Source organism: Bos taurus, chromosome 22 (genome assembly GCF_002263795.3).
Source record: "Bos taurus isolate L1 Dominette 01449 registration number 42190680 breed Hereford chromosome 22, ARS-UCD2.0, whole genome shotgun sequence".
Taxonomy (NCBI): domain Eukaryota; kingdom Metazoa; phylum Chordata; class Mammalia; order Artiodactyla; family Bovidae; genus Bos; species Bos taurus.
Genome location: NC_037349.1, coordinates 54,586,334 through 54,607,099, shown reverse-complemented (window position 1 = coordinate 54,607,099; position 20,766 = coordinate 54,586,334). Strand labels below are relative to the sequence as shown.

At 50.3% G+C, this 20,766-nt stretch overlaps 1 protein-coding gene and 1 long non-coding RNA gene across 12 annotated transcripts in view; one reads left to right on the top strand and one right to left on the bottom strand.

The window, feature by feature from the left end:
- Positions 1-20,766, top strand: part of ATP2B2 (ATPase plasma membrane Ca2+ transporting 2) — a 381,296-nt gene that overhangs the window by 137,419 nt on the left and 223,111 nt on the right. The gene's annotated exons all lie outside the window — the stretch shown is intronic.
- Positions 6,871-10,923, bottom strand: LOC132343523 (uncharacterized). Its single transcript, XR_009492405.1, has 2 exons — positions 10,120-10,923; positions 6,871-7,128 (listed from the first exon to the last, which is right to left on the bottom strand). It is a non-coding gene; the product is annotated as an uncharacterized lncRNA (long non-coding RNA).

The window sequence follows — 20,766 nt, the reverse complement described above, 5'->3', positions numbered from 1 at the left end:
GTCTTCTCTTCCAAACCTTCATGCCCAGTAGGACCCATTGTCCGATGGTATCATCGTATCTTCTGGAGCCGTCACAGCGAGACATTGTGATGTGGACATGCACACATGATTTTCCTTTCTTTTCTCCCCTGTATTTGCAGTTGGGGCATTATAGGCCCTTTAATTACATATATTGCTAGGTCGTATTAGTTGTGAATTTGCTTTCTAGATAGTAAAAGGGGTGTTGGATCAGATGGGCCCCCAAACCACTGGCATGGTGGACAGAAACCACTTGTTATGGGTGGTGCCCTGCCCCTATTAGCACGGACCTGGGATACAAGCATGAGCGTTAGCTCTTACCCCCAGCCTCTGATGTCATCTGTTTTAACTTGGTTCAGCCATTGGACTGCAGGTGAGCAGTAGGTGTTGACAGATAACGGATGATGGGCTTTTGGATGAACCAACAGGTGGGTGGATGGATGGGCAGATGGGTGCACAGATGAAGAAGAAAGTGGACGTATGGGCGTAGTAGGTGGACAGAGAGATGAGTGGGCGGGTGGGTGGATGGATGGATGGATGGATGTGTAGGCGGGTACAGAGATGAAGAAGCAAGTAGATGGATGGATGTGGTAGGTGGACGGACAGATGAGTGGGCGGGTGGGTGGATGGATAAGAGGGATAGGTGGACAGATGGGTAGACAAATGGGGGTGTGGCGGTGAGCCCACAGACAGTTAAGCAGTGAACAGATGGCCTGATGGGCAAACAGTTGGCCGATGGGTGGACAGATGCAGTGACTGGACAGATACAGATGGAAGGGTGGGTGGACAGATGGGAAGATGGATGGGTAGACAGACAGGTGAGTGGGTGGTTGGGGGGAAGGACGAGTGGATGAAATGAGGGAAGGGGGAAGAAAAGGCACAGAGATGTTCACTCACTTTCCCAAAGTCACACAGCTGGTCTGCAGGACTCCCAGGCAGTCTGACCTCAGATCCCATTCTCTTAATCACTGCCTTACATTTGACGAAGTCACTTGCCCAAGTTACCAGTTAGGAATGGGTTAGGCCAAGATTTGAAGCTGAGTCTGCCTGACTTATTACTACCCCGATGGGCTGAAGGCTGGAGAAGAGCACTGGAATCAATAGTGAATGTCGCGGGACGCTGGACCTTGTCCTCAGGCAACCAGGGAGCTGGCAGAGAGTTTTGTGTAAGTCTGGACATTACACCATCCTTCTGAGTTTAGCAAGACAATACACCCAGCAAAGTAATGGCCAGGTTTCAGGGGAACCCACCTATGGGGAGGCTTTTGATTTGGGGGGAGGCTGTTGTAGTAACCATTGGAGGAACTGAATCAGAGCTACAGCTGAGGTGGCACAGAAGCAAGAATGGATTCAGAAGGCTTCCAGAATTCCAGTTGTCAGGACCCGGTGGCTAAGCCCAAGTGAGAGGGGGGAGCAGTAGAAATCACAGGGGTCTGTGTGACCTTGAAACCAGTCACTTCCCTTTCCCGGACCACCTACTGCCTCAAAAGTATGTATTAGTGCAATAAAGGCAGTGCTGCTGTAACAAAGAGGCCCCCCAAGTACTGCTGCTTAAGCAAGCTATTAATAGAAGCATTTTTCTAGGGCAACAGGTGGATGCTATTAGCTTGACATGGGGCTCTGCTCCATGAGGTCATGTACCAACCCAGGGCTACGTGAGCATATTGAGAATGGCTTCTGATGAGAGGGTCAGGGAAGAGCATTCCACAGTGGTGACCTAGATGATCAGAAGGATTTGTTGGGAATAAAACAGGGCATGAGGGGTGCAGGCAAAGGGAGCAGGGTATGCAAAGGCCCTGAGGTGAGACCCAGTGTCATGCCCTGGGAACACTGAAGGAAGGCCAGGGTGACTGGAGCCCAAGTAGGAGATGCTGATGTGAGGAGGGAGGGTAGGGGGCCAGCAGGACGTGTGTGGAGTTTGGACGTCATCGTAACTGCAGGAGAGCCATTAAAGGACCAAAGCTTCCTGCCGTGGGATCCAGCTTCCAGAAGATTCTTCTGTTGGAGAGTGGATTGATCTTAAGGGGTGATAGTGGAGGCCAGAGGCCAGGCCAAGGGTATGACATTCATTCAGGCCAGCAGTGATGGTGGATGACCATGGCATGTTGAGGAGGGTGACCATGTAAGGGAGACGGGTGAGAGGTACGGTCTGCAGACAGGCTGGGGCAGGGGGCTGGCTGTGAGCCTGTGGTGGGTGGCAGGCAGCTGGTCGACCGGCCTTGGGAGCCATCTCCTGAGACTGGAGGAGGAGAAAAGAAGCATGGGGCTCACCTGGGCCCATGGGGCATTTAAGGGTCTTCTCAGCTATAAGGCCGTGGGGAGGTTCCTTTTTATTCTGAATGCATCAGGGAGTGAGCCTCAGTGAGACAGCACAAGTTGTCAGCCTCTGCCTTGGCACCTGCTGAGCCGTGTCCCTCCTCCAAGGGCAGGTCCTGGCTGTCCATAGCCGTGTCAGAAGCTTGGTGTGTCCCCACCAAGGGTCCCACAGCGCCCCACCCTGGCCTGTCTGAGACCCCTCGTTAGAGAGGTGTCCACCACATCGCGCTTTTCCCCTGGTTTGTTCAGAAGCCCAGCTGCTGCCTTTGCTTTGCTCTCATCTCATTATCCCTGGAGTTTCACCTTCTTTTTGTGAAAATTTAATTGCCTGCTGAATGTGAAAGGGCCTGGACCAGCTGTTCAGGTTTGGAAAGTGAGAGTCAAATGCACCCAGTGATCAAAGCCTTGCAAGAGGACAGCGTTGTCGTTATCAGCAGTGCCTTTAAGCGGGAGCAACTTCACTCCTCCCCAGACGGAAACCAAATCGCCCAGCACGGAAACTTGAAAGGAAGAATGTTAAGCAGTTCCTGCCTGCATTTAAACTGCCTGCTGCATCTTTAAATCATTTTGCTTTGGAAATGGAATACCCAGGACTCCTGAGCTCCCCATGAGGGAACACTCACGGGGACGTCACCTGTGGGTCTTGTGCCTCCTCGGAGGTTCTTCCTAATCAAGCCCAGAGTGAACCTTGAGAAGTCGATGAGGTCTGCAGATGAGCTCCAAGCTTCCAACCCGCCCCACCCACGTCCCCCGGGTCCCCCCTCCCCCGCCCTGCCACGTCTCAGAGGGCAGGACTGGAAGCCAGAGGACCCAGATGCAAACCCAGCACCCCGCTGCATGTCCTCACACTAGATCTACTCATCTATAAAATGGGCTGATAGCATCCCTGACTACCTCACCGGTGTCTGAGAGGCCTCCGCAAGACGTCAAGTGTGAAAGTGCTTCATGAACAGAAACGGCGGGGCCCCAGAGGTTACCAGCATTTGCGTGTGTGCATTCTCAGTCATTGTGTCTGACTCTTTGCAACCCCCTGGACCTTAGCCCTCCAGGCTCCTTTGTCGACGGAATTATGCTAGCAAGAATACTAGAGGGGGTTGCTGTTTCCTCCTCCTCCCGACCCGGGGATAGAATCCACATCTCCTACATTGGCAGGCGGATTCTTCAACCACTGAGCCGCCAGGGAAACCCATACCCGTAGTTCTGCTTGTTACCCCTCCCAGGAATACACGCGTTTCAAAAAAATAAGGAATTCAGTGAAGCAGGTAGAGTTTCTCGGGGAAGGAAGGCGTTTCTAAAATGTTGGAAAACGAAGTAGGATTTGAAGGACAGGCATAACAGGTGTGAAGTTACCTTGAGAGCCATGCGGTATAAAAATAGCAGAGTAGGTGGCAGGAGCAGCTGGCCTCACTCCTGGGGGCTGCAGGGCCACCTTCTGTCACTCTCCTCTTTCCTCTCTTGCCCTCTCCTCTCCTGCCTCCCTTTCCTCCCCTCTCTGTTCTCCGGTCTCCCCTCACCCGTGTTTTTTACATGCTAGTTTTTAAAATTTTACTCCCTCAGTCATTTTTAAGCGTACCCTTCTGTTGTTGTCAGTCATGTCTGACTCTGCGACCCCATGAACTGCAGCATGCTAGGCTTCCCTGTCCTTCACTATCTCCTGCAGTTTGCCCAGATTCATGCCCATTTTGAGTCTGTGGTGCCATCCAACCATCACATCCTCTGTCGTCCCCTTCTCCTCCTGCCTTCAGTCCTTCCCAGCATCAGGGTCTTTCTCAATGAATCAGCTCTTCACATCAGGAGGCCAAAGTATTGGAGCTTCAGATTCAGCATCAGTCCTTCCAATGAATATTCAGTATTGATTTCCTTTAGGATGGACTGGTTTCATCTCCTTGCAGTCCAAGGGACTCTCAAGAGTCTTCTCCAACACCACAGTTCCGAAGCATCCATTCTTCAGCGTTCAGCCTCCTTTCTGGCCCAGCTCTCACATCCGTACATGACCACTGGAAAAACTGTTCAGCAGTGTTAAGTTTTTTCACATGCTTGTGGAACAGACCTCTAGAATCTTTTCATCTTGCAACACTCAGATTCTATACCATGAAACAGTAATTCTCACTCCTTCTTCCCCTCACCCATCTTTCTCCTTTTCTCTTCTGAGTTCCATCCTCTCTTTTTTGTTCCCAGGAAGTTAAAGCTATGTAAGTCAAGAGCCTTTTTATAGAAAGTGACTCAAACTGGCCGGTCTAAAAAGGAATTTACTGACGTGTAACTAAGGAGTCCTAGGGCAATAGGCTTCAGGTACAGCTGGATCCAGGGGGTGATACAATGTCAGCAGAACTTATTATCTTCCTCTCTCTCCATCTCTCTTTTCTGCTTCTCCCTGTTTGGGCTGCACCCTTAGGCATTCTCTCCTTCTGTGGCGGCATGGGTGGCCCCCAGCAGCTTCAGGTCAGCCATCCCAAGAGAAAAAGAGCACTCCCTGTAGCTTACAGAGTCTTAAGACTGACACTCCGGTGGCTCACAGGTCACGCACACATCCACAGACTGCTCACCAGGTGGGGACTGCAAAGCTTTGTCTGGCCCAGGCTGGGATTCACACCCATCCTGGGAGCCCCGTCAAAGTCCCACAGTCTGAGAGTCAGGAATGAGCAATTTCCTAGGGCAATCCAGGCTGCCTGACCCCGAGGAGACCCCACAGGCATCACCGTGCCAGGCAGCCCACTTCATTCTGCCGAGTAGCCAATTAGGATTCTGTCCTTCCTTGCTGGTACTGCCTTACTTCCGAATATGGGGGAAATGTCCGCGGATTACTTACTCCCTTGCCATGCTGCCTTCACAGTAGTGTCTTCAGCTAGCAGGCACCGGCCACACCCCCAGCTTCGGGGCATTCCTAGTCCTGCTGCTGGATATCTGACAGCACTTCCTCCCCAGGCACCTTGACCCTTTCACCACCGTGACCCACCCGCTGCTACTTGTCAGGATAGCATATAAACAGCCTGAGCTTCGCACTCACACAGATCAGAGTTCGAGTCCCTGCTCTGCCACTGACTGAGATAAATGATGGCAGGGGGAAGGATAAAAGCAGAATAATGGTACAGAACATTGCCCTCTGATACAACACTTCTTGGGAAAGATTGAAGGCAGGAGGAGAAGGGGGCGACAGAGGATGAGATGTTGGATGGCATCACCGATTCAGTGGACGTGAATTTGAGCAAACTCCGGGAGATGGTGAAGAACAGGGATGCCTGGTGTGTTGTAGTCCATGGGGCCACAAGGAGTCGGACACGACTGAGTGACTGAACACACACATACAACATTTGTTCCAGTGACTTCTGACTGCTCCCCCTGCTCTAGATGCAGCCCTTGGTGACTGTGCCCTGTGGTACCCACCTCAGTGCCCAATCCATTCTCTTCCCTCGCTGTGAAGTTGACGCCAGGATGGGCCCTGTCCTCTGTGAATCCTGTACCCTCCATGGCCACTCTGTGCCTCACCCTGCAGCCTGGTCTGTCCTAGAGCCCTGCCCTGCGATCTCTCTGCCATCTCCTTCCGTCAGCTCTTCTATTAGAAAGTTCTGTCTCCTTCCCTTGCATCACTGAGGCACAACCTCCCTGGGAATCCAGCCTCATCCAGGCACCCAGAGGCTGCCCTGGCTTTGAGAGACCGGGACTGAGCCTGTGGAGCATCTGTGACTTGACATTCCTGGTCTACCTCTTAGAAATCCACGCTCCCCAAGGGTCTGCCTACCCTCCAGCATCTTAGGCCCTGGGAGTGCCTTCCCGAGGCCACAGTGGCCATCCCAGGGGCAACTCTACACGCTCACCCCTGGGTCTCAGAACAGAGACCCAGACTGGAGACTGTTTATAGATATGCTACCAAGGAATGAAGGAGGGAGGCACCCTCTGGGGCGGGGAGTAACTCATGGTGGGGCAGCAGGAATCAGGGAGCGTGAGCACCTCCCAAGCCTATCCTGGGAGAAAAAGCCAGAACTGAAATATCACACAGTCCTGGGTTCAAATCCTGACTTAACCTACCTGCTGTGTGACCTTAGGCAAAGCACATTACCTCTCTGAGCCTTAGCTTTGCACAAAAAGGGGGACAATTGTACCCACCCCAAAGGATTGCTATGACCTAATAATACTTGGAAGAGGCTCACTGAATATGAGTTTCTGATTAATAGGAAAGAATAAATAAATGGGCATAACTAAATATTTTCTATAAAATGGTAGAAATAATGTGATAACATGTCAGTTGTGTATATGTGTTCTGAGCACACACTACGTGGCCTCCTTGCTGTTTCTCAAACACACCAGATACATACTCTTCTCACTGGGGATTTTGCCCTTTCTGTTCCCTCTCCAGGAATGCGTCTACATGGCTCACTCTACTCCCTTTACTCTGATAGGGGCTTAAATATGTCCTTCTTAGAGAGGCCTTCCTCGGCCCCTTACCCAAAGCAGAGGGTCTCCCATCTCTCCCTGCCCCTTGCTGTGTCTCCAGGCATCATTTGCAATGACTCCCTGCCCCTGCCTGGTATATTCTGGTTTTAAATGTTTTCATAACTTTATTTATTGGCTGCCCTGGATTTGTGTTGCTGTGCACGGGCTCTGTCTAGTTGCAGCGAATGGAGGCAACTCTCTGGCTGTGGTGTGCAGGCTTCTCTTGTTGCCGAGCATGGACTCTAGGGCGCTTGGGTGTCAGTAGCTGCAGCACGTGGGCTCGGTATTTGTGGCACGCAGGCTTAGCTGCTCTCCTCCAAGGCATGTGGGATCTTCTTGGACCAGGCACTGAGCCATTGTCCCCTGCATTACAAGGTAGACTTTTAACCACTGGACCATCACAGGAGCCCCTGGTACCTTCTATTTTCACTTGGGCAGATTGTATCATGTCTGCCTCCCCCACCACTGAAAAGTCAGCTCAAGGGGGCAGGGCCTTGTTCCCCTCTGTCCTCCCAGGTCTAGAGGAGAGCTGGGCACAGGGTAGGTACTCGGTAAAGATCTGAGGTCTATCAGAGATAAATCAGACACGCCCCTGCCCTGGGGACCTCAATTTTACCCTAGGAAGCATCTAGAATGATAACCTTTCTCCTGAAAACACAGCCACTTACTGCAAGCCCGCTCAGTGCCATTGCTATGCTATACCCTTTCCATGCAGCAGTGCCTGTGCTCCTCCTGACAACCCAGTGATGGAGGTGCTGTCATTATTCCCACTGATCAGAGGAGAAACCACTCAGAAAGGAGGCGTAACTACCCTAGAACCACACAGGCAAGGCCAGGACTGGAGCCCGCAGGTGTCTGATAGCATGCTTGAGCCCTAAACATGAAACCCACAGTACCACAGGGAAGCTGAAAACCCAGCACAAAGAGTGCAGCATGACCTTGCACCCTGGGATCAAGGAAGGCTGCCTGGAGGAGGGGGCATGTGAGCTGGAGCTTGATGGAAACATACGGGGCCTTTTAGGCAAAACAGAGAAAGAGGAACATTCAATGGACCCCAGTCCTGGGGTCCATTCCACCAGCATTCATTGAGTACCTTCTGTGTGCCAGGCAGAGATGAGGCTCTTCTGGGAAGGAGGCCCTGGAATTCCAAAGGCTTTAGAGCCAGTGGCTGTGGGGGACCCAGGGCAGGCCTGGGCTTGACTGAGAAAAAGGATGGAACAGGCACTGAGTGCCACCTGCATGCCAGGCATGTGCCACAGGCTTTCCCTTTGACCTTCTGCTCTGTGTTCCCTCCAGCTGATGCAGAGGGGGGCTGTGTCCATTTTCAGATGAGGAAACTGAGGCTCCGAGACTGTGGGCTGTGAGTGCTGACTCCAGGCCACCACCTCCTACACAGGAGGAAAGCGGCTCCTGCTTGTCATAAAACGGGCCACCCACCTGCCTCTGGCTGAGAGAGACAAAGGGGACGGGGTTTGAGGTCCAGGGTTCCAGTGAGACTGGTAGTAGAGAATCAGCAGAGAAGCTGCCTGGAACACAGGCCCCTCGGTGGACAGTGTCAGGAGCCTTGAGGAGGGCTGAGCACACCTGCAGGTCTCTGCGGGGAGCCGGTGAGGCATTCTGCTCACGACAAAGGTCATGAGGAAGGAGGCTCGGCATACGCAAAGGCAGGATCGAGCCCCAGGAGTCCGCCCGGATATTCTCGAGCATTTTCCCCCAAAAAACCAGAGTCTACCTACTTTATTGTTTTGTGCTCTCACCTCTGACTTTACTAGGGGCTGTCCCCTACCACCATCTCACTCTCTCTCTGTCAAAGAGTTAACTTACAGCTCCAATTAATAAAGTTCCTGGGCAATTAGGAGTGTTTAAATCCAAACCCCTCAGATGGCTCTCTAACTCGCCTGACAAGTTTACCCGGACTCCTGCAGCTATGCATACGATTGTTTACAGTCTCCTAGCCTCCAGAGGCACGGGAAGCTTAAGATATTCAAATAGCTTAGAGCCTCTCAGAGAGTTAAAAACTGTCAGAATAAACTAGTAAAGGATTTCATTGATGAGTCAATGCTTGTTGCCAAGTTTTCACATCCCCTGAATTGTATCCTTGAATGTGTATTAATTAATAGTTGGTATATAGTAAAAAATAAGTAGTGGCCTTGGTGTTAGTAACTTTAGACCCTTAAGGTAATAAATTCTTTCCTTTGTTGTAAACCCATTACACATCCGCCCTATAGGAATGCAATTTTATCTTTGGAAGATGGTGCCAAACCTTAAAATAATTACTCTTAGAGAAAATAAGTCTTTGTTGATAAGTCCTTGTCAAGAGTCATAAAATGTTAGTAGGCCTTCTGGCCAGAAGATGATGTAAATCACCTAAACCATTTGTATACGATAAATTTGCAGGAAAGAAACCTTGGTTTTTGATAAGAATCAAAGACTGCTGACTTTGCATCCCCTATTATCCTCTGTGTGTAACTTAGGGTATAAAAGCCCCTGTTAAAAATAAAGCTACGGGCCTTGTTCACCAGCGCTTGGTCTCCCCATGTCATTCTTCCCTTTAACTTCCAGCTGAGTCTCCATCTGGAGCACGGAACCCACCACGCTTACTAATTATGCCTGGGCTTCTAAGACCCACTCGAGAAGGTGTCTAGGGTGAGGCACCTTCCGCTATTCGAGAGGGCGCCTGCGGCCTACGTAAGTGGTGCAAACTTCTTGTCTTGAAGTTTTATTGGTCTCCCGCGTAAACCAAGCTACTCAGCTTCTTTTCTCCACTGAATTTTCCTACTGAGCTATCCTCATTCTATTGTTCTCTATATCTCTAATTAGCATATAAATAGTCGCCTAGGCCGTCTCTCCTTCGAATACCCTGGATCAGCTGGGGCTGGTCCCCAGCAGGTCTCTGTCGTTATGTGTCACCTGCTTTGTGACCCTGACCAAATCACTTCATTTCTCTGGGCCTCTCATTTCCTTAACTCTAAGTTAGCTGAACCACCTCCAAAGCCCCCTTTTGGCTCAGACCTTGCGGACTTCTGTCCCTCGTGCGTAGTTTCCTGTCGGTGCTATGACAAATTCTCACAAACCAAGTAGCTTAACATGTACCAGCTAGCTCTCTAAGTCAAGGGCTTCCCCTTTGGTTCAGCGATCAAGAATCCACATACTGATGCAGGAGATGCAAGAGATCCGGGGTCGATCCCTCCCTCCTAGGGGAGGGCATGGCAACCCACTCCAATATTCTTGCCTGGGATAGCCCATGGACAGAGGAGCCTGGTGGGCTACAGTCCATTGGGTGGCAGAGTCAGAGACAACTGAGCGACTGAGCACATCTAAGTCAGGAGTCTGATGCAAGTCTACAGGGCTCACCAAGGGCTGTGTTCCCTTCTGCAGGCGCTCGTGGAGAATCTGAGTCCCCGCATTTTCCAGCTCCCAGAAGCGGCCATGATTCTCATGGGCCTGTCCTCGGTCTTCAGGTCAGCGATGAGCATCCTTCAGGCCAGCTGCAACCTCCACTCCCCTTTGCCGCACAACCTAACATAATCAGAGGCTCAGGGGTTAGAATACGGATGTCTTTGGGTGGCTGCTGTTCTGTACGCTACACCTGGTGAGGGTTTGGGGCCGGCTTTGGGCAGCTGTTTCTTCTTTCTGGACCTCGGCTTCCTATATTTTGAAATGGGGTGATCATTGCAACCCTCCCGTCCATATGGCTGCTTTGGGACCAAACTGAGGCAGTGTGTGTTCAGGTGGATGAGAGAGGGTCAGTCGCTGCTCATGGGTTAGGTCTCTATTCCTGTGTTGTTTCTGCTGCTCATATCAGCTACTGATGGGTTCTCACTGGGTACCCAACCTTCCTATGCTCTGCTCTGAGAGGCTGCAGTGCACCCCCACCCCAGAAAGCAAGCATGGTTCTGTCAACTGCTTCTGCGCCTGATAATCTCTGGCTTCTTTACAGAGAACCCCAGGAGCCCTTGGGATTTGGGAGTAGAAGAATGTTACTCAAGGATGCCTATTGACTGCTGAACAATAGCCCCCATGAGGTCATGTGGCTGCTTAGCAACTGCTCAGGCCCTTAGTAACCAGCCCAGAAGGGTTGATATTTACCCAACAGAAACTTTGGACTATATGGAGAACACCCAATTCCTTCCAGTGAGCTGCAGGCCCGAAAAGCAAGCTCCACCCATTCCTAGCTGCTCTTTTGAGAGCAGACCCGTGAGGGTACCAGGAACCCTGGGTTCTACCTGGCTCCATGCCTCCTGTTGTTGTTCTTGTTCAGTCACTCAGTCGTGTCTGACTCTTTGCAACACCATGGACTGCAACACGCCAGGCCTCCCTGTCCATCACCACCTCCTGGAGTTTGCCCAAGTTCATGTCCATTGAGTCGGTGATGCCGTCCAACCGTCTCATCCTCAGCTCTCTTCTCCTTTTGCCTTCAGTCTTTCCCAGCATCAGGTTCTGGTGCCTCCTACTGGGACTCAGTTTCCCTCACAACATGGGGACCAGATGAAATGATCAGCAAACAGAGTGACCGTATGTCGTGGTTGGCCTAGAACAGTCCTGGCTTATCATGACTACTAAAAATGTCCTTTTTATTCCCAGAAGTGACCCCACCTGGAAGATCAATTTTCTGATTACCCTGAGGCCACCTCCAGCCCTTGAGTCTATTTTTCTTCCCTTCCACCCTCTGCCGCTGTCCTGAATTAATCCTGACTAGTCCAGCCAAGATTTTTTAAGGGCTCTTTCTATGCCATACCTAGAGCTGGGACCTGGGAAGACTGAGGCAAACCAGATAGGGCCCCTGCTCGTGGGGGCTTCCAGCTCTAGGAGGAATACAGCTTACGCATCCTGCCAAAGCTAGGATTGAATCCAGAACCTTGTCGTTCTCAGCCTTGCTTGCACTCTCCCCACGAAGCTATTTTAGTAAATAATAATACTCCTTAGTATTCGGGCGGCGTTTTGCAGTCGCTAAAGCGTTTCCCTTCCGTTCCCTCAGTTAACCCTGACCTTCTCGGAGGCTGTGACTTCAAGTCCCCATTGCACAGAGGTGGAGCTGGAGTCCAGGGGTCGCAGAGGGGACGGTCAGGACAGTGTCTGGGTGGCCTTGGGAAGCAATTTAACATCCGCCTCCTCACCTGTGAGGTAAAAATACCAGCTCCCGCTGCAGAGAAGGTAAAACGTAAATGAGACAACACAGAAAGTCCTTTTAAAAAATGGCACCTGCCCTACACGTGCGCCTTCACCCAGAGCCGTCGTGGCCCCAGCAGTTGCGTTTCTCCCACTCCCCACAGACACCCGTTTGGGAGTCTCGGAAAGTTTTCAGCACACTGGGACCATTCTGTTGGAATCCCAGCTCTGCCTCCAGGTGGCGGTGTGACAGGCTTTCAGCCTCAGCTTCCTCATTTGTAAAATGGGCGTAAGAATCCGTCGTCCCGAGGGTGGGCCAAGCCTTGGTAGAGCACCCAGCGCCCTGGCCATGCGTGTTCCATATTGCGCTCCCGATATGAGTGTCAGGTGCGGGGTGCTTTGGGCCCATTCCGGAGGGAGGAGCACCCCCGATGGGGCTCGCACCCCACCCCAGCCCCGCCAGCCCGGGAGCCTGGGCCACCATGTGCTTTAGGCTCTGCGTTCAGCCGCGTCGGGAGGGAGGGGCTTCTGATGGAAGCTGCTTCCTAGTGCCCCACTCACCTCGCAGGAGAGGGCAGGGCCCCCTTCCCCTTTCCTTTCCAGAGCAGCTCCAGGGGAGGCAAATCTGTCCAGTTCCATACTGATGCCTAAGTGGCTTCCCAGCCACACCTTTTAACAGTACTCTGAGTCACCAGCCAGCATTGAGGCTGTGGGAAGGGTGTTCCCTTTCAGGCTGTAGGAACGCTGCACAGGATTGCTCCAGAAAGCCAGAATCAGGCCCCAGGATAAATGCAGCTACCCTCCTTATGCAACTTTGTGACATTGTTCAAAAACAAGGCTAATGTTCCTTCGCTTCCGTTTGCTGAGGGCCCTAGAGAGCCGGCCCGGCCCAGCCCAGACCTCATGTCTTGCTTCCTGCAGCCAGGCAGAGGCTGGCGTCCCCACCACATTACAGGTGGGGAAACTGGGCTGTGGCTGTGGCTGCATGGCCAGGACGCTCACAGACCCAGCCCTCTGCACCAGCCCTCAAAACTCCCCCTCTACGGCCAGCTGGGTCCTTAGACAAAGCAAAACAGGTAACTATGATACATTTTCTTCTTTTTCAAATGCAGCATAATGGTGAGCAGTTGTATCCGGTTGCTGGGTTAGAAACTGGAACTCTTGATTTCTGATAAGAAGAAAGAAAAATCTATTTCTGAATACAAGCTCACATAAAATAGAAACACGTTTTAGGGGGAATGTTTCTTTATACAAAAATTCAAAACTACTTCGTACTGCAGAGCTGGGCCCGTGGAGGATGCTCGTGGGGACTGAGCATTGAAGGGAAAGGATGTGGTATTAAGGATCATATTTTGCAGGTGGCAGCCACGGTGATGCAGGTCCTCAGAGCTGAGCTGCTGAGGCTGGCCCTCTTGCCGCATCTCTACTGTGCTGCAGTATATGGGCATCCATTCGCCTCTGCCTGGGGTGCCCAGTTGCTCAGTTGTGTCCGACTCTTTGCGACCCTATATGAACTGTAACCCTCCAGGCTCCTCTATCCATAGGACTCTCCAGGCAAGAATACTGGGGTGGGTTGCCATTTCCTCATCTGGGGGTTCTTCCTGACCCAAGGATCAGACCCTCTGCTCCTGCTTCTCTTCCATCCTCAGGCGCTTTCTTTACCACTGAGCCACCTGGGAAGCCCCTCGCTTCTGCCTTGCCTGGTCCTAAAACCACACCACCTGCTTCTCTAGGGAGCTGTGTTTCCTCTTTCCCCACAGAATTCACTAACTGTTCTTCCATCGGGTATTTGACTTCCTGTCCTGTGAACTAATTAGGAGTCAGAGCTCTGCTTGGGAGCTATGAGTGGGGGTGAGGGGAGAATAGAAAGTATTTGCATAGTCACCCTGGTGACTTTGCATGTCGGCTGCCTCTGGCTGGAGTCTGCTCGATGAGACGCTGTGCTGTCTTGCTCAGTCCAGGGGGAAATAGGCAGAGATGAGAGTGGACGGGGCATGCAGGGTCCACAGGCATTCCCACCAAGCTCAGTCCTCTCTGAACCTTAAACTTGCTTGACCTGGGTCGAGAAAAGCCAGACTGCCCTTTCAGCCAACGGAGCAGCAGTCTGAGTCACATCCTGCCGGCCGCCTGGCCTGACTGGAGTTTGTGCTCTGCTCTGCATCAGGTCTTGGCCTCTCTGCCTAACAGCTTCCTTCTCTCCCAGAGCAACTGTGGACGTTTCCCCTTCCCTTTCACCATGACCTCACCCGGCATGGATTTCCTACTATTTAAAATTCTTCTGCAGTTCATTGGGTAGACTTCGGGGGTGACATTGATCCCCACCAATTGAACAGCAGTGTGATGTTGATGCCCAGACAGTTTGAGTTCCTGGAATTAAGTCTTGCAAGGGTTTCTATAAAGTGAATTTCTGTATATCAGTACCTGGATTCTGGTTAACTTTCACTGGAGCATTTAGAATGTGTCCTGGAAGGGAGAAGATTTTAAGCCCAACAGATAAAAGATCTGCATCTCAGATTGCACCAGATCTTGGAGAAGAAAGAATCTCAGAGAAATGAGAAAAATGTGCTTTCTGAAAACAAAACAAAAATACGATTTTTAGAATTAGGACCTAATTTATTTCTGAGTTAAAGAGATTGTTATGTGGTTAAATTAATCTTGAGATGACTGAGAAAATTAAAAAAAAAAATCATCTGCAGCAAGGTAAAATGCCCTACATGCCAACTTATTCGTCAGTAAAGTGTCTTGTCACATTTCTACTATCTGCTTAGCTTTTAATTCTGAGAAGAAATTTATTGCTTTCGTGTTGGTCTCAACTTTTCAGTTGCTCTTACTATTGAAACTTCAGAGGCTCTATTCTCTGTGGCTAGTCAGCCACTAAAGACTCCCTTGGGCTGAGTTCCCCAAGACCTAGCTTGCAATAGAAGTCATTGTTATTATTATTTCCTTGAGGCTGTTAACAGACTGTGACCACATGGAAGGATACCAGAAATCATGAAATTTGGAGTCAGGACAAGCATTTATTTGCAATGCGGCCTGAAGCAGGTGACCTGACCTTTCTGACTCTTGCAGTCCCTTCCCTTAATTGCAGTATCACTGAGCAAGGTCAAGTGCCCCGCTTCATACTCCCCTGCTGTCATGCTGGCCTTCGTCCACCTCACTGAGCTATGTGATTCCCTGGTCTACCTCCTCAATCCCTCCTGGGTCCTGAGAGCTCCGTGAGGGCAGAGTCTTGTCATCTCTATGTCCCTGTGCCCAGCACAGAATCTGGCAAAGAGCAGAGGGCTGGGGTTTTGGGTGGATGGGGAAAAAAAAAAAGGAAGGCAGGGGAGGGAAGGAGAGAGAGAGGAAGGAAAAGTAGGGGAAAATGCAAATTTAAACTCCTCTGGAGCTCATAGTTATTTATTTTAACCACCAACTGGCCTAAGTGATAAGACAGGCTAAGAAAACAATAGTATTACTGTCACCTATCACTGCCCAGTGTCCAGCGCTGATTTCACCATCATCTTATAGCTGACCCATAGTGAGCACCTATACAGACACATGTGCCTGCTCACTCTCCCAACAAGCCTGGTGGCTTAGATAGTAAAGAATCCACCTGCATCACAGGAGAACTGAGTTCAACGCCTGGGTGGGGAAGAACCTTTGGAGAAGAAAATGACCACCCATTCCAGTAGCCGTGGACAGAGGAGCCTGGTGGGCTACAGTCCACAGGGTCACAAAGCGTCAGACACAACTTTCACCATAATCCTCCATTAGACAACAAAGCAGAGGTCAGGAGAGGTCGAATCACTTGCCCGTGTCACGCAGCTGGCACGTTTGGGACCTGGGCTTGAGCCCAGGCCCCCAGAACTCCAGAGCTGGTGCACCTCACTGGTGTACCCTCAGCACCTAGTCTAGGACGTGACATGAAAGATGGAGTGAGTGAGTGAATGTCCTTCCATCGCCATTCTCTCACTGGATCTTCAGTCTCACTCTTAGTTCTTTCTTCCTGGCATGTGTGGTGATTAGAACAAAACGTTTGAGGCTACACAGTACTGGATTCAGACATGAGCTTTCCACATCACTCTAGGAAAATCACCGCTGTCCGAGTGCCCATCTCTAGATTACCCTCACAGCCTCCTCTCCTCAAATGATTATCCCACTGTCCCCTGAGGCTGGATCTTCGTCTGAGAAGCCCCCATCAGCCCGACTCCACCAAGGGTCAGAGGAGGGAAGGCAGGAGGGCTTACCACATCCCCTGCCTTCCGGCTTTCAGCTGAAGACCAAAGACCCTCTCAGTGTGCCCCTTGTCCACCTCAGTCCGACCCCTGTGAGGCTGCGAGTGTCATCTCTGAGATTACCACATTATTATCGTGGTTGTTGATGTTGGTAGGAATGGCGTGACCTTGGGCCAGCCGGTCCCTCTCTCTAAGAATCCTCTCTCCTCCCTGCTGGCTGCTGTCGACCCCAAAGGACCAGGAATGGGCAGGCAGCGTCTGGAAGACCTGCAGCCATAGAATATGACCTTGTCAAGCCTGAGAAGAATCAAATGACCCAACCTCTTGTAGTGGAGAAACTGAGACTCAGTGGCGGGCAGAGGGCTTGCCCGAGGATACCCAGCCTCAGTGGTGGTCAGCATTGACCGTGGAATGCTGATACACAGCCCACAGCTCTCCCCCCACCATCTGCTGAGGACTGTGCCTGCCCTGGCCCCTCTGCCACCTACCCTGCCCCAAGGCCCTCTCCCCTCCCTGGCTCCCAGCCAGGGTATCTCACTGTTCAGTTCTGACCGTGCCGTGGGAGCGTGCCCTCTCTGCAGCAAGCCAGTATTCCTGCTGCAGAGTTGGTGCGGCAGATGGCACAGCAGAACTGAGCGTCGGTTTATTTTTGATTCGAAGAGGACATTGCACAAGTGCACAGTGCTCGCCGGTAGGGGTGGTGGGTCTGGAGCGTGGGGAGCAGAATCTACCAGCATTGAGAGCCACGCACACAGCCTGGGTTCAAATCCCGGCTCGGCCACCTTTTGCTGTGTGCCCTCAGATACGCAGTCTTCCCTCTGAGAGCCTCCACCTCCCCACTTGTCAAACAGATCAGTGAGGCTCAGAGGCCGTCCCTCATCAATGTCATGGGTTTCATCGATGGGGGAGATGCACACGTGGAGAAGGACTTTGGGGGCTGGTTTCCATCTCTAGGGAGGGGACATGATGGGAAAGTGGAGGCCCGCCTTTGGGACCTGGAGCTGAGCCGTCCCAGATATTGGCCCCATATAGGGGTGGGGTGGGCCAGTGGCTGGGGCAGAGCCAGGAAAACCTGGGGACCTGGTCCTTCCTCTGTTCCCTGTAGGTGACTCTGGACAAAGGAACAGGGTAGGGTGGGCCCAGGGAAGGAAGGATCAGACTGAAGTGGGCAAGGGGTACCTAGAAGGTCTTTGGTCTTCAGTGGGGAGGCTGAAGACTAGGAGGGAGGGGATGTGATGAGGCCTCCTGCTCTCCCTCCTCTGCCCCTTGGTGGAGTCAGGCTGACGGGGGCTTCTCAGACTAATAAGCTTCAGCCTCAGGAGACAGTGGGATAATCATTTGAGGGGAGGGGGCTGTGAGGGAGCTGCAGAATGGGTAAGCCCATTAGTCTGGGCAAGACCCTCTTCCTGACTGACGTATGTGCAAGCTTACAGGGATTGCAAACTGGGATCTGCTGCATTTTAACCGCTGGACCTCCAGGGAAGTCACTAGAATAAGTTCTCAAGAAGCAAAATGACTGAGTAAGAAGCTGAACATGTTTTCCTCCACGTATGTTTACTAAAGAAAACAGGGAAACAGAGACATTTCATAGAAGAACCAAAATCTTAAGCCCCACAGTGTTGATGTTTGAGAAATAGTACATCTTTAAACATTATTATTTCTTTTCTAGGTGATAAACATAATAAATTGCTTGTTGTAGGTCATAAAAATCAAGATCTTATTTTATTTCTGTTCCCTACTCTGCATGTTTCACTTCAAGTTATTAAGCTATTTTCCTGGGCCATTAAAAAGTATTTGGAAATGTGATTTTTCTTTGATAGATGCATAATATTCTGACCAACGACTTCCCAGTAACTTACGTAACTAACCTTCTAGATTAGAAATTTAGATTGTGTCCAGATTATTGCCATGATTTAAAAAGAAAAACACCATGATCAGCATCGATATGGTTGAAATATTTTTGCATTTCCAAGTACTTCCATTAGAGTAAGCTCTTTTTTATTTTTATTTTTTAATTTTTCGGTTGTGCTGAGTCTTTCTTACCACAGACGGGTTTTCTCTAGTTGCAGTGAGCATAGACTACCCTGTCTAGTTGCAGTGTGCGGGCTTCTCACTGAAGTGGCTTCTCTTGCTGTAGAGCACAGGCTCTGGGCCCACAGGCTTCAGTGGTTATGGCATATGGGCTTAGTTGCCCCAAGGCATGTGGAATCTTCCCAGACCAGGGATCGAACCTGGGTCTCCTATGTTAGCTGCTGCTGCTGCTGCTGAGTCGCTTCAGTCGTGTCCGACTCTGTGCAACCCCATAGACAGCAGCCCATCAGGCTCCCCCGTCCCTGGGACTCTGCAGGCAAGAACACTGGAATGGGTTGCCATTTTCTTCTCCAATGCGTGAAAGTGAAAAGTGAAAGTGAAGTCGCTCAGTCATATCCGACTCTTAGCAACCCCCTGGTCTGCAGCCTACCAGGCTCCTCCATCCATGGGATTTGCCAGGCAAGAGTACTGGAGTGGGGTGCCATTGCCTTCTCCCGGCTAAACTCTAGGTAGATAGCAAACAGATTTTGGACTTAGAGTATCGGGCAGGCAATAGAATCCACTAAACATCAGGACAGCCTGTTAAAATTTTTCTGTTGTGGTTGTTTTTTATTTGTGGTGAGTGTCCCTGGTTTTCCTTTTAAAATAAATGTGTTTAAGTTTTAATCAAGCAAGCTATTAAGAAAAAATGAGATTGATTAAAGAATAGTAATCATATTGACAGTCATGTTTGATTGACATAATTGGGGAAATACTGACCTCAATCAGCCATTCTCAAACTTTCTGTCTCAGGACCTTTTACATTCTTAAAAATGACTGAGGACCTCCAAGAGTTGTGATTACATGAATATTGTCTCTCCATATTTACCATATTTGAAGTCAAAATGGAGATAGTAATGATACTTATGTATTAATTCTTTTAAAAATAGCAATAGTAAATCCATTATGATAACATACTTTATGAAAAATAACTATTAAAAAAAAAGGAAACCTAGAACAGTAGTATTGTTTATGTTTGTGTCTCTTTAATGACTTAATTGAAGACAGCTGGATTTTCATCTGCTTATGCATTCAGTCTGTTGCCATAGGATGTTTTGGTTACTATGAAGAAATTCCAGCCTCACAGAGATATGTTGTGGGAAAGGGAGGAGGATTCTAATAGCTGTTCAGAAAATTGTAGATCTTCTCCTTTGATACTACACCCAAACTCAACAAGTGATATGTTAGTTATGGCTGGTATCCAACCAAGCTTGGCCCCACTCATCTGCACACAGTTAATAAGCCAGTCTATGGACACCAGGTTGCATACAAGCAAGTATAGCTTTTATTGCAAGACACCCAAAGTGAAAGTGAAAGGGAAAGTGAAGTCGCTCAGTCATGTCCGACTGTTTGCGACCCTGTGGACTGTAGCCCACCAGGCTCCTCTGTCCACAGGATTCTCCAGGCAAGAATACTGGAGTGGGTTGCCATTTCCTTCTCCAGGGGATCTTCCCAACCCAGGGATCAAACCCAGGTCTCCCTCATTGCAGGCAGACGCTTTAACCTCTGAGCCACTAGGGAAGCCCTGCAAGACACTCAATGTAGTGCCAAAAATAAAGGAGAACGGGCAGCTCATGTTCAAAAGCTCTGAACTCCTCAGTGGCTTTTGGCAAAGGGTTTTGAAAGTCTTTATTAAGGTTGAGGATTGTAGAATGTCCAGCTCATGGACATTCTTCTGATTAGACAGTGGTGAGATAATACGATGGTTTTTCAGGAGGTAACCTCATCATCCTTCTGGTTCCAAGTGGCCTGGGGTCTGGGTACTGATGGTCAACATGCAGTTAGCTTCTTCTACCTGGAGAAGATTTTAGTGTCTGCAAAACAGCCCAAGGGTATGGCTCAGGATATCACCTAGACCCCTTGAAGAGGAATTAAAGGTCTTGGACTTGGTATTATGGCTGAACTATTATTTTGTCTTGCTTGACTGTTTTCCTTTGTGGCTGCCTTTTCTTACTTCTCTGACTGAATCTGTTCCTTGGAATTTGGCGAAGGCCTAAGAAACTAAAGCTTTTTGATAAGTAAGGGTGAGGGAAGCATGGCAGGGGTGTCTGTCCCCAAGAAGGCCCCGCAGGATCTTGCTCAGTTACAGGGATGCCGTAACCAAACGCCACACACTGAAGGACTTCAACAACAGAAACGTGTTTCCTCATAGTTATGGCAGCTAAAAGTCCAAGATCAAGGCATGCTGGCCTCTCTTCTTGGCTTGCAGATGGCTGTCTTCTTGCTATTTCCCCACAGGGTCCTTCCGCTGCTTAGATAGCCCTGGTGTCTCTCTGTGTGTCCAAATTCCCTCTTCTTATAAGGACTCTAATCAGATTGGATGAGGGCCCATTTAATGTCTTCATTTTAACTTGTTGTGTTGTTCAGCTGCTGAATCATGTCCACCTGTTTGCAACTTCATGGACTGTAGCAAGCCAAGCTCCTCTGTCCTCCACATCTGGAGTTTGCTCAAATTCATGTCAATTGAGTCAGTGATGCTATCTAACCATCTCATCCTCTGTCGTCCCCTTCTCCTCCTGCCTTCAGTCTTTCCCAGGATCATGGTCTTTTCCAGTGAAGCAGCTCTTCACATTAGGTGGCCAAAGTATTGGAGCTTCAGCAACAG